General features: G+C 39.8%; 1 pseudogene; it reads left to right on the forward strand.

The window, feature by feature from the left end:
- Nucleotides 1–4786: 4786 nt before the first annotated feature.
- LOC112610525 lies at nt 4787–5137 on the forward strand (annotated as a pseudogene).
- Nucleotides 5138–8603: the final 3466 nt, after the last annotated feature.

Raw genomic sequence — 8603 nt, forward strand, 5'->3', positions numbered from 1 at the left:
AAATTCATACAGACAGAAAGTAGATTGGAAGTTGCCTAGAGCTGGGAAAATTGGTGGGAAAAGGGGAGTGTTTGGAGATACAGAGTTTCTTTTTGGGGGTGATGAAAATGTTCTAAAATTGTGGTAATGTTTGAACAGCTCTGCTTATATACTAAAAAAAGCATTGAATTGTATACTTGAAATGGGTGAACTGTATATTTTGTGAATTATATCTCAATAATGTTAAAAAACAGGCAAAACTCTTATCTGGTGATAGAGATCTGATTGATAGTTACCTTTTGCAGGGTTATCAGCTTGGAGAACCAACATGAGGGAGCTTGCTGATGTCTTAGAGATGTTAAGTGTCTGATCTGGGTGATGATTACGTGGATGTACACAAGTATAAAGTTCTTCAAATTATATACTTAAGATTTGTGTACTTTATGCAATACCCTAGCTGAAAAAAAAAAATATATATTTATTTATTTATTTTGACATGGAGTCTCACTGTGTTGTCCAGGCTGGAGTGTAGTGGCTTAATCTTGGCTCAGTGCAACCTCTGCCTCCCAGGTTCAAGTAATTTTCCTACCTTGGCCTCCCTAGTAGCTGGGATTACAGGCATGGGCCATCACACCCGGCTAATTTTTGCATTTTTAGTAGAGATAGGGTTTCACCATGTCTGCAGGCTGGGCTCGAACTCCTGACCTCAGGTGATCCACCCGGCTTGGCCTCCCAAAGTGCTGAGATTATATGCACAAGCCACCACACCTGGCCAAAACATTTCAAAATGTCAGATTTAAATAATTTTGACTTAAAATATTGATATTAATTAGTTATAATTTTATTTTCTACTCAGTTTTAATAGATAAAAATATTCTATAAGTAAAATAATTTAAAACATAAAATAAATCTTTTTGAGACAGGGTCTTGCTTTGCTACCCAGGCTGGGGTGCAGTGGCACCATCTCAGCTCACTGCAGCCTCAACCTCCTGGGCTCAAGTGATTCAAGCAATCCTCCCGCCTCAGCCTCCTGAATAGCTGTGACTGACTACAGGCACATACCACCAGGCCCAGATAATTTTTGTATTTTTTGTAGAGATGGGGTTTTGGCATGTTGCCCAGGCTGGTCTCAAACTCCTGGACTCAAGCAATCAGCCGGCCCCAGCCTCCTCAAGTTCTGGGACTATAGACATGAACCACCGTGCCTGGCCAGTAGTTTTTATTTTACATTTTTATATTGAGATTCTTATTTTTTTTAAATTTTTTGAGACGTCTTGCCCTGTCACCCAGGCTAGAGTGCAGTGGCACAATCTCGGCTCACTGCAATTTCCACCTCCCAGATTCAAGCGATTCTCCTATCTCAGCCTCCTGAGTAGCTGGGATTACAGGCGCCCACCTCCCAGGTTCAAGCGATTCTCCTATCTCAGCCTCCTGAGTAGCTGGGATTACAGGCGCCCGCCACCACGCCCAGCCAATTTTTGTATTTTTTTTTTTTAAGTAGAGACAGGGTTTTGCTATGTTGGCCAGGCTGGTCTGGAACTCTTGATCTCAGGTGATCCGCCTGCCTCGGCCTCCTAAAGTGCTGGGATTATAGGCATGATCCACGGTGTCCGGCCTACATTGACATTCTTAAAGAAAATGTATTCAACATATGCAATTTTTGTATCCTTTATTTATTTGTTTATTTATTTACTTACTTTTTGAGATGGAGTCCTGCTCTGTCACCCAGGCTGGAATGCAGTGGCGCCATCTCGGCTACTGCAACCTCCACATCCCGGGCTCAAGCGACTCCCCTGCCTCCGCCTCTCAAGTAGCTGGGATTCTAGGCACCTGCCTGCACACCCGGCTAATTTTTGTATTTTTAGTAGAGACAAGGTTTATTCATGTTAGCCAGGCTGGTCTCGAACTCCTGACCTCAAGTGAGCCACCCATCTTGGCCTCCCAAAGTGCTGTGATTACAGGCGTGAGTCACTGTGCCTTGCCTGTACCCTTTAAATTTTACTACATCTAGGTAATTGCTGTAGATAGAATACAGATAAACAAAAACTTTAATGATGATAACATAATTCACAATTTTGTTGAAATGATAGCAAGATAAAAATTATGGAATAAATATAACAATATATAAATTACACTTTAAAAAATTTTATTTCTCATCCACACACCACTGGATTATCAGTGGAACATCTGGACACATGCAATAATATTTAAATTCTGTCGTTTTTCGACATTTCACTTCTGTTTCCAATCATATAAAAACTATAGCTTTACACACATTTTTCTATTTGGTTGCTATGAAAATTTACTTGTTGAGGTATGAGGCTATATTTTATTTGGTAGTCTGTGTTAATTTGATTTACAACTTTTATAGATTTTAGTATATGGCATGTGGGCCTCAATTTGTTCTTTTGATATGAATCCCAGAAATGTTATTGGTGGGCCTACACATAGCATGTGTGTTCTGCCTTATATTACAGTTTTCTATGTACTTTTTAACCCCCACTTCATTCTCCCACATACACACAAATAAACACACACATACTACTATAAAGCTCCTGAAGAACAGAGATGGTCTTACCCATTTTAGATTCTCCTGGGTCGTGTCTATCACAGTGATCGTAGGCACTCAATAAATAGGTTTTGAATATCACGGAATCATGCGTATAGGAAGTGGGATGCACACCTCAAGAAATTTCTCCTAAATAGAATGGATTTAAGAAATCCAACAGGCAGAAATGATAGATGTTGAAACTCAAGTCTCTTTTCCTCAGGGCATATAAAGCCCCATAAGCAACAGAAAACAAGGTTAGCCAACCTGCCTCACTATTGGCGCAGTGGATGATTTCTGTAGGTGAGAGGGTCACTGACTCAGAGCTGAGCTGTCCAATGTGTGATAATGAGACATATGTCTTCTTGGCATATCTTTTAGAATGAGAAATAGGAAGACATTAAACTTCATACTTGGAGGTAAAAAGTCACTCTGTAGAACTGTATAAATTCCTCTTTGCAATATTCTAACAGTCCACCTGTTAGTTCCAGTAGAATGGAATCTAATTGTCTAGATTAGATTATCCAGTAAAAATTCAAGTAACAGTTGTGGTAATTTTAGCAATATAATGAATTGCCATCTATTGGGAAGTTAAGAGTCCCCCATAGGTTGGTTGGACTGAATAAATTCTAAATAACTATATCTATATAAAGCAACAATTAATTTCACCAAATAGCTATGATCCAGGTCTTCAAATTTCAGGTCAGGCAGACTTGCACAAACCTAAGATCATCTTCCTTCTGTGAGAAAACAAAATGTAGGTCAAAATTGTGCTGGTGCCAGGCAAGAACAAGTTGGCTTCTCACCTACTTCCATCTTATCAAGTAAATTTTGTGACTTGAAAGGTTTGTATTGGAGATAATAGCAGGCAGGGACAAAAGCATGGAAGTCAGAAGAAACAGAATGTCTTCAGGAAATAATAGTAATCAACTGGACCGGGAGACCCAGAGATTTTCAAACTTTTTTTTTTTTTTTTGAGACGGAGTCGCACTCTGTTGCCCAGGCTGGAGTGCAGTGGCCGGATCTCAGCTCACTGCAAGCTCCGCCTCCTGGGTTTACGCCATTCTCCTGCCTCAGCCTCCCAAGTAGCTGGGACCACAGCCACCCGCCACCACGCCCGGCTAGTTTTTTGTATTTTTTTAGTAGAGATGGGGTTTCACCGTGTTAGCCAGGATGGTCTCGATCTCCTGACCTTGTGATCCGCCTGTCTTGGCCTCCCAAAGTGCTGGGATTACATGCTTGAGCCACTGCACCTGACCGATTTTCAAACTTTTTTGTCCAAATAGCCTCTACAGAGAAAGGATAAATTTGAAGGCCCCACCTGCCAAGGAATGTAGGCATTTGGCCCCATGTCCCCACTTAGTCTGTTTTATCTTTTATTTTTATTTTTTTGAAACAGGATCTTACTCTGTTGCCCAGTCTGGAGTGGCACTATCATGGCTCACTGCAGCCTCAATCTCCTAGTCCAAGCAATCCTCCCACCTCAGTCTCTTAATTAACAAGGACTAAAAGTGCCCACCACCATGTTCAGCTAATTTTTTTTTGTAGTGATGGAGTCTTGCTATGTTGCCCAGGCTGGTCTTGAACCCCTGGGCTCAAGCAATCATCCTGCCACAGCCTGCCCAAGTGCTGGGATTATAGGCATGAGCCACTGCATCCTGCTTATTTTATCTTTGAAATGGATGTAAATTTTGCATTCTAGTCTATCGTATCAATGGTACTATAAAAAATGTTTAAAGGTCTATCAGTAGAGGAGAATACAAGTTTCCTATTTGTATTCTTGGTTAATAGACTTTCTAGGGGAAAACAGATTCCTGTTGGTTTTACTGGCTCATACATATGACCAAGCCTTTTATTTATTTATTTAGAGACGGATTCTTGCTCTGTTCCTCAGGCTGGAGTGCAGTGGTGCAATCTTGGCTCACTGCAGCCTCTCCCTCCTGGGTTCAAGCAATTATCCTGCCTCAGCCTCCCAAGTAGTAACCTCCCAAGGCACCCGCCACCACGCCTGGCTAATTTTTTGTATTTTTTAGTAGAGACGGGTTTTCATCATGTTGGCCAGGCTGGTCTTGAACTCCTGACCTCAGGTGATCCACCCACCTCGGCCTCCCAAAGTGCTGAGATTGCAGCCTTTTATAGGCCCGCCTTTTATATAAATGTATGTTTTTTTCAAATTTTATGAAAATTATCATAAATATAAGAATGTATGCAACATAAACATATATTTTAAAGATTAATAATAGGACTAAATTTCTCACCATGTCTTCTCACAAGACTTTCAGGATCAAGTAATTCCTGGCCAAGAAACAAAAGCCAAACTGTCTCATTCCCCAGTGGATTTGGATGAAAACTGGTAATCAGCTACAACACCAAAAGGACACATTGGAGAAGAACCAACCTGGGTCTATAAGGATTTGCACATGGGATGGCACGCACATCCATTCAGTATCAAGGTCACTATCATCTGATCATATCAAGCTGGAAACGTCACCACTATCTGGACAGTTGGACATGTTTAATTGCAAAAATTAGTATTGATGAATATGCTCTGCACTACCAGGCTGGTTCAGTAATAAATATGAAAAACCTTTTGTTTGGGAAAAAAAAAGAGATTAGCAATAAACTGAACATAACCAACAGCTGACTCCATTTTAAATTAAAGAGGAGAAAAGGTGTTTGCCTACTTGGAATACTATAAACGAGTGCTTCTCAAACTTTAAAATACATACAAACTACCCCGAGTTTCCCCTATCTTGTTAAAATGCAAATTCTGACAAGTGGAACTGAGGTTCTTATTTCTAACAAGCTCCCAGCTGATGTCATTGCTGTTGGTCCTAGGACCATACTTTAAGCAGCAAGGCTATAAAGCAAACAGGCCCTTTAAGTGACTTGTACCTTCTTAAATTTCTCTGCACTCCCTAAAATGTTTTTACATTGCTATTAAGTCTGTAATTCCACCAATTACATTTCTGTAAAATAAGCTGTAGATTTATTCACAACTTAATATTAATTCTTTTAATCGAATAGTTTTCCTCATCATATCCACTGAGTTGGGAACTTCAAGAATGAACATTGGTTTTTATAAAGAAGAAGGAATTTTAATAATGAGGCACTGTGTACTAAAGAGTGAACAAAACAGTGGGCACAAGGGGGTTAGAAGGAGGTGGGTGTTTGGCAGCTTGCAGAGTATTGTGAAAGCAGAGACACCTGGGGTCAGGGCAAAGGCGCTATGAGGAAGTAGGAGGAGGTGAAGAAAGAGAGGTGTGAGGCTACCTGTACAAACATCACAGTTTTAGAAGCCTTGCCTCGGGCCAGGCTGAGGAAATCTAATGATCTCAATAAAAACAGCAAGCCTATTCCTAACTTTTTATAGAAAGGTAGTAAGATCCATGTGTATATCAGTAAGGATTATTGTTTTTTCTTAATTTGCGTATGCAGTTGTGAAATGCACATTTTGCTAAATGCACAAGCCAGTTGAAACTGTAGCAGATGTCCTTTAATAAAAATTAAAGATGTCAAGACAGGATTTAGAGCTCAAGTTAAGACCAGTGAATGGTCTTAGAATAATAATGCCTAAATCAGAGATCTTTAAACAAGCAGATTTAATTGGATTGCTCAGTGTCATTCAGGTAGTTGATGAAATAGCCTGAACTTGAATACCAGGACTCTTGACTCTTCATCAAGTGCTTTTTTTTTTCTTCTATCGTCAAGTGCTTTTTTAATACCACACACTAGTTCAAAAGTCTAAGTTAACATTTCCCCAGGCCGGGCGCGGTGGCTCAAGCCTGTAATCCCAGCACTTTGGGAGGCCGAGACGGGCGGATCATGAGGTCAGGAGATCGAGACCATCCTGGCTAACAAGGTGAAACCCCATCTCTACTAAAAATACAAAAAATTAGCTGGGCGTGGTGGCAGGCGCCTGTAGTCCCAGCTACTCGGGAGGCTGAGGCGGGAGAATGGCGTGAACCCGGGAGCTGGAGCTTGCAGTGAGCTGAGATCGCGCCACTGCACTCCAGCCTGGGCCACAGAGCCAGACTCGGTCTCAAAAAAAAAAAAAAATTTTCCCAAAAGGCTTCATATTTTGGTTTCAGTAAGTTCTTTTTAAAAATGTGTGGAAGCAGACTGGGCTCACGCCTGTAATCCCAGCACTTTGGGAGGCTGAGGCAGGTGGATCACCTGAGGTCTGGAGTTTGAGACCAGCCTAACCAACATGGAGAAACCTCGTCTCTACTAAATATAAAAAATTAGCCAGGCATCTTGGTGTGCACCTGTAATCCCAGCTACTCAGGAGGCTGAGGCAGGAGAAATCGCTTGAACCCAGGAGGTGGAGGTTGCAGTGAGCCGAGATCATGCCATTGCACTCCAGCCTGGGCAAAAAGAGCGAAACTCTGTCTCAAAATATAATAATAAAATAAAAATGTATGGAAGTATTTTTGTGCTTAGTGATCTTATATTTTAATGGTTCAACTAATTTCCTTGTTGCTGTGTTTGGTTTTTGTTTTTGTTTTTTATGGACCTCATCTGACTGGCATGATATATTTTTTAAGGGGTCTGTTTTCATTTCTAGGAGACCCATACAATTTATTGCATATAAAGTCAAAACAGAAATAAATCAATTTATTTTCAGAACATATTCCAGGTGACATCAGGAGCATTTGTTTTGAGAAACAATAAACCCTATTCCCCTGTCTCAAAAATAAGCCCAGTTTTCTTTCGAAATTCCTCCACCTACCATGTGGATACTCTGGATTTGGACAACAAAGTCTGGATTTGGACAACAAAGGCAGATGTGAAATAGACAATGGAGCCAAATGAGATAGACCTGTAAGTCCTGACCTGGGACGTTACCCCACCTGCCAGCTTTACCTACTTGGCTAGGACACACCTTGAAGCACCTGGAAGGTAAATATTGAACAAACGAAAGATAATACCATGCCATCATGCAGGTCATAAAGCAGTGATATTTATTACCAGAAATGACACAAACTAATATGTTTCCTTCCCAGGCTGTATCTTACCCTTTATCAAAAATGCATTATGATGTTATACTTCTACACACCAGTGTGAATTTAACTCAATTTTTTGCATTTTCTAAAACAGTTTGGATATTATACCTCAATGCTACTCTAACAGTGATGGAAAGACAAGGTCTCCAGTCTTATCTGTTATTGTAGAGGGAAAGAAAGCTTTGTTTTTGTAGAAAGGAGTTTTCTAAAACCCCTGAAATCACAATGGGTAGAGAACAGAATTTTCTGACATCCCAATTATAGTGTCATAGAAGTCTTAGGCAGATTTGTTACTTCATGGGTGCTATTCTTAAGGAGTTATTAAGAGAATTAGAATCTCATAATTAGGATCTCATAACCTTGCAGTTGAATTTACAAAAGAAAACTGCTCACAAAACATTCTTTAGTGTCAATATTAGACTCAACACTTGCATGGATGAATCACAAATGTTTCCCATAATAGCAAATAAAATTATAGAATCAAAGAGATTACCTAATACAAACTTGCATTTGATAGATGAAACAAATCTTTATGTTCTTGTATACTTGATGTCCTGCCATTAATGAAATAAGTAGAATAAAAAACCAAAATATACAGAAACCATAAGAAAGGAAAAGAAGTCTGAGCCCAGGGAAATATCCCAGTTTTGCATTTCATGCTTATTATATCCCTATAATTGTTATCATCCTATAAATTTGCAGGTAATTTTGTAACCATTTAATGCAAAGACTTTTTTTTTTTTTTTTTTTTTTTTGAGACTAAGTCTCACTCTGTCGCCCAGCCCCAAGACTGTTTTCTTTTTTTCTGGAATTTAGCTTCAGCTGAGCTGAAACTTAAAGCTAAACTTGCTACCCAAAACTCAATAGTGACTCACTGTAGTTAAGGAGAGTATAAATAAAGAAAATAATCATAGGCACCTGCAGGTGCTAAGACAATTAAGAGAAACTATAAATGTTATTCACATTGAAATTCATCAGCAACTCAATACAGATGCATGTATTGTTTCTTAAGAAATCACAAAGTAGGCCAGGCATGATGGCTCATGCTTGTAATCCCAGCACTTTGGGAG

Source organism: Theropithecus gelada, chromosome 1 (genome assembly GCF_003255815.1).
Source record: "Theropithecus gelada isolate Dixy chromosome 1, Tgel_1.0, whole genome shotgun sequence".
NCBI classification, from domain to species: domain Eukaryota; kingdom Metazoa; phylum Chordata; class Mammalia; order Primates; family Cercopithecidae; genus Theropithecus; species Theropithecus gelada.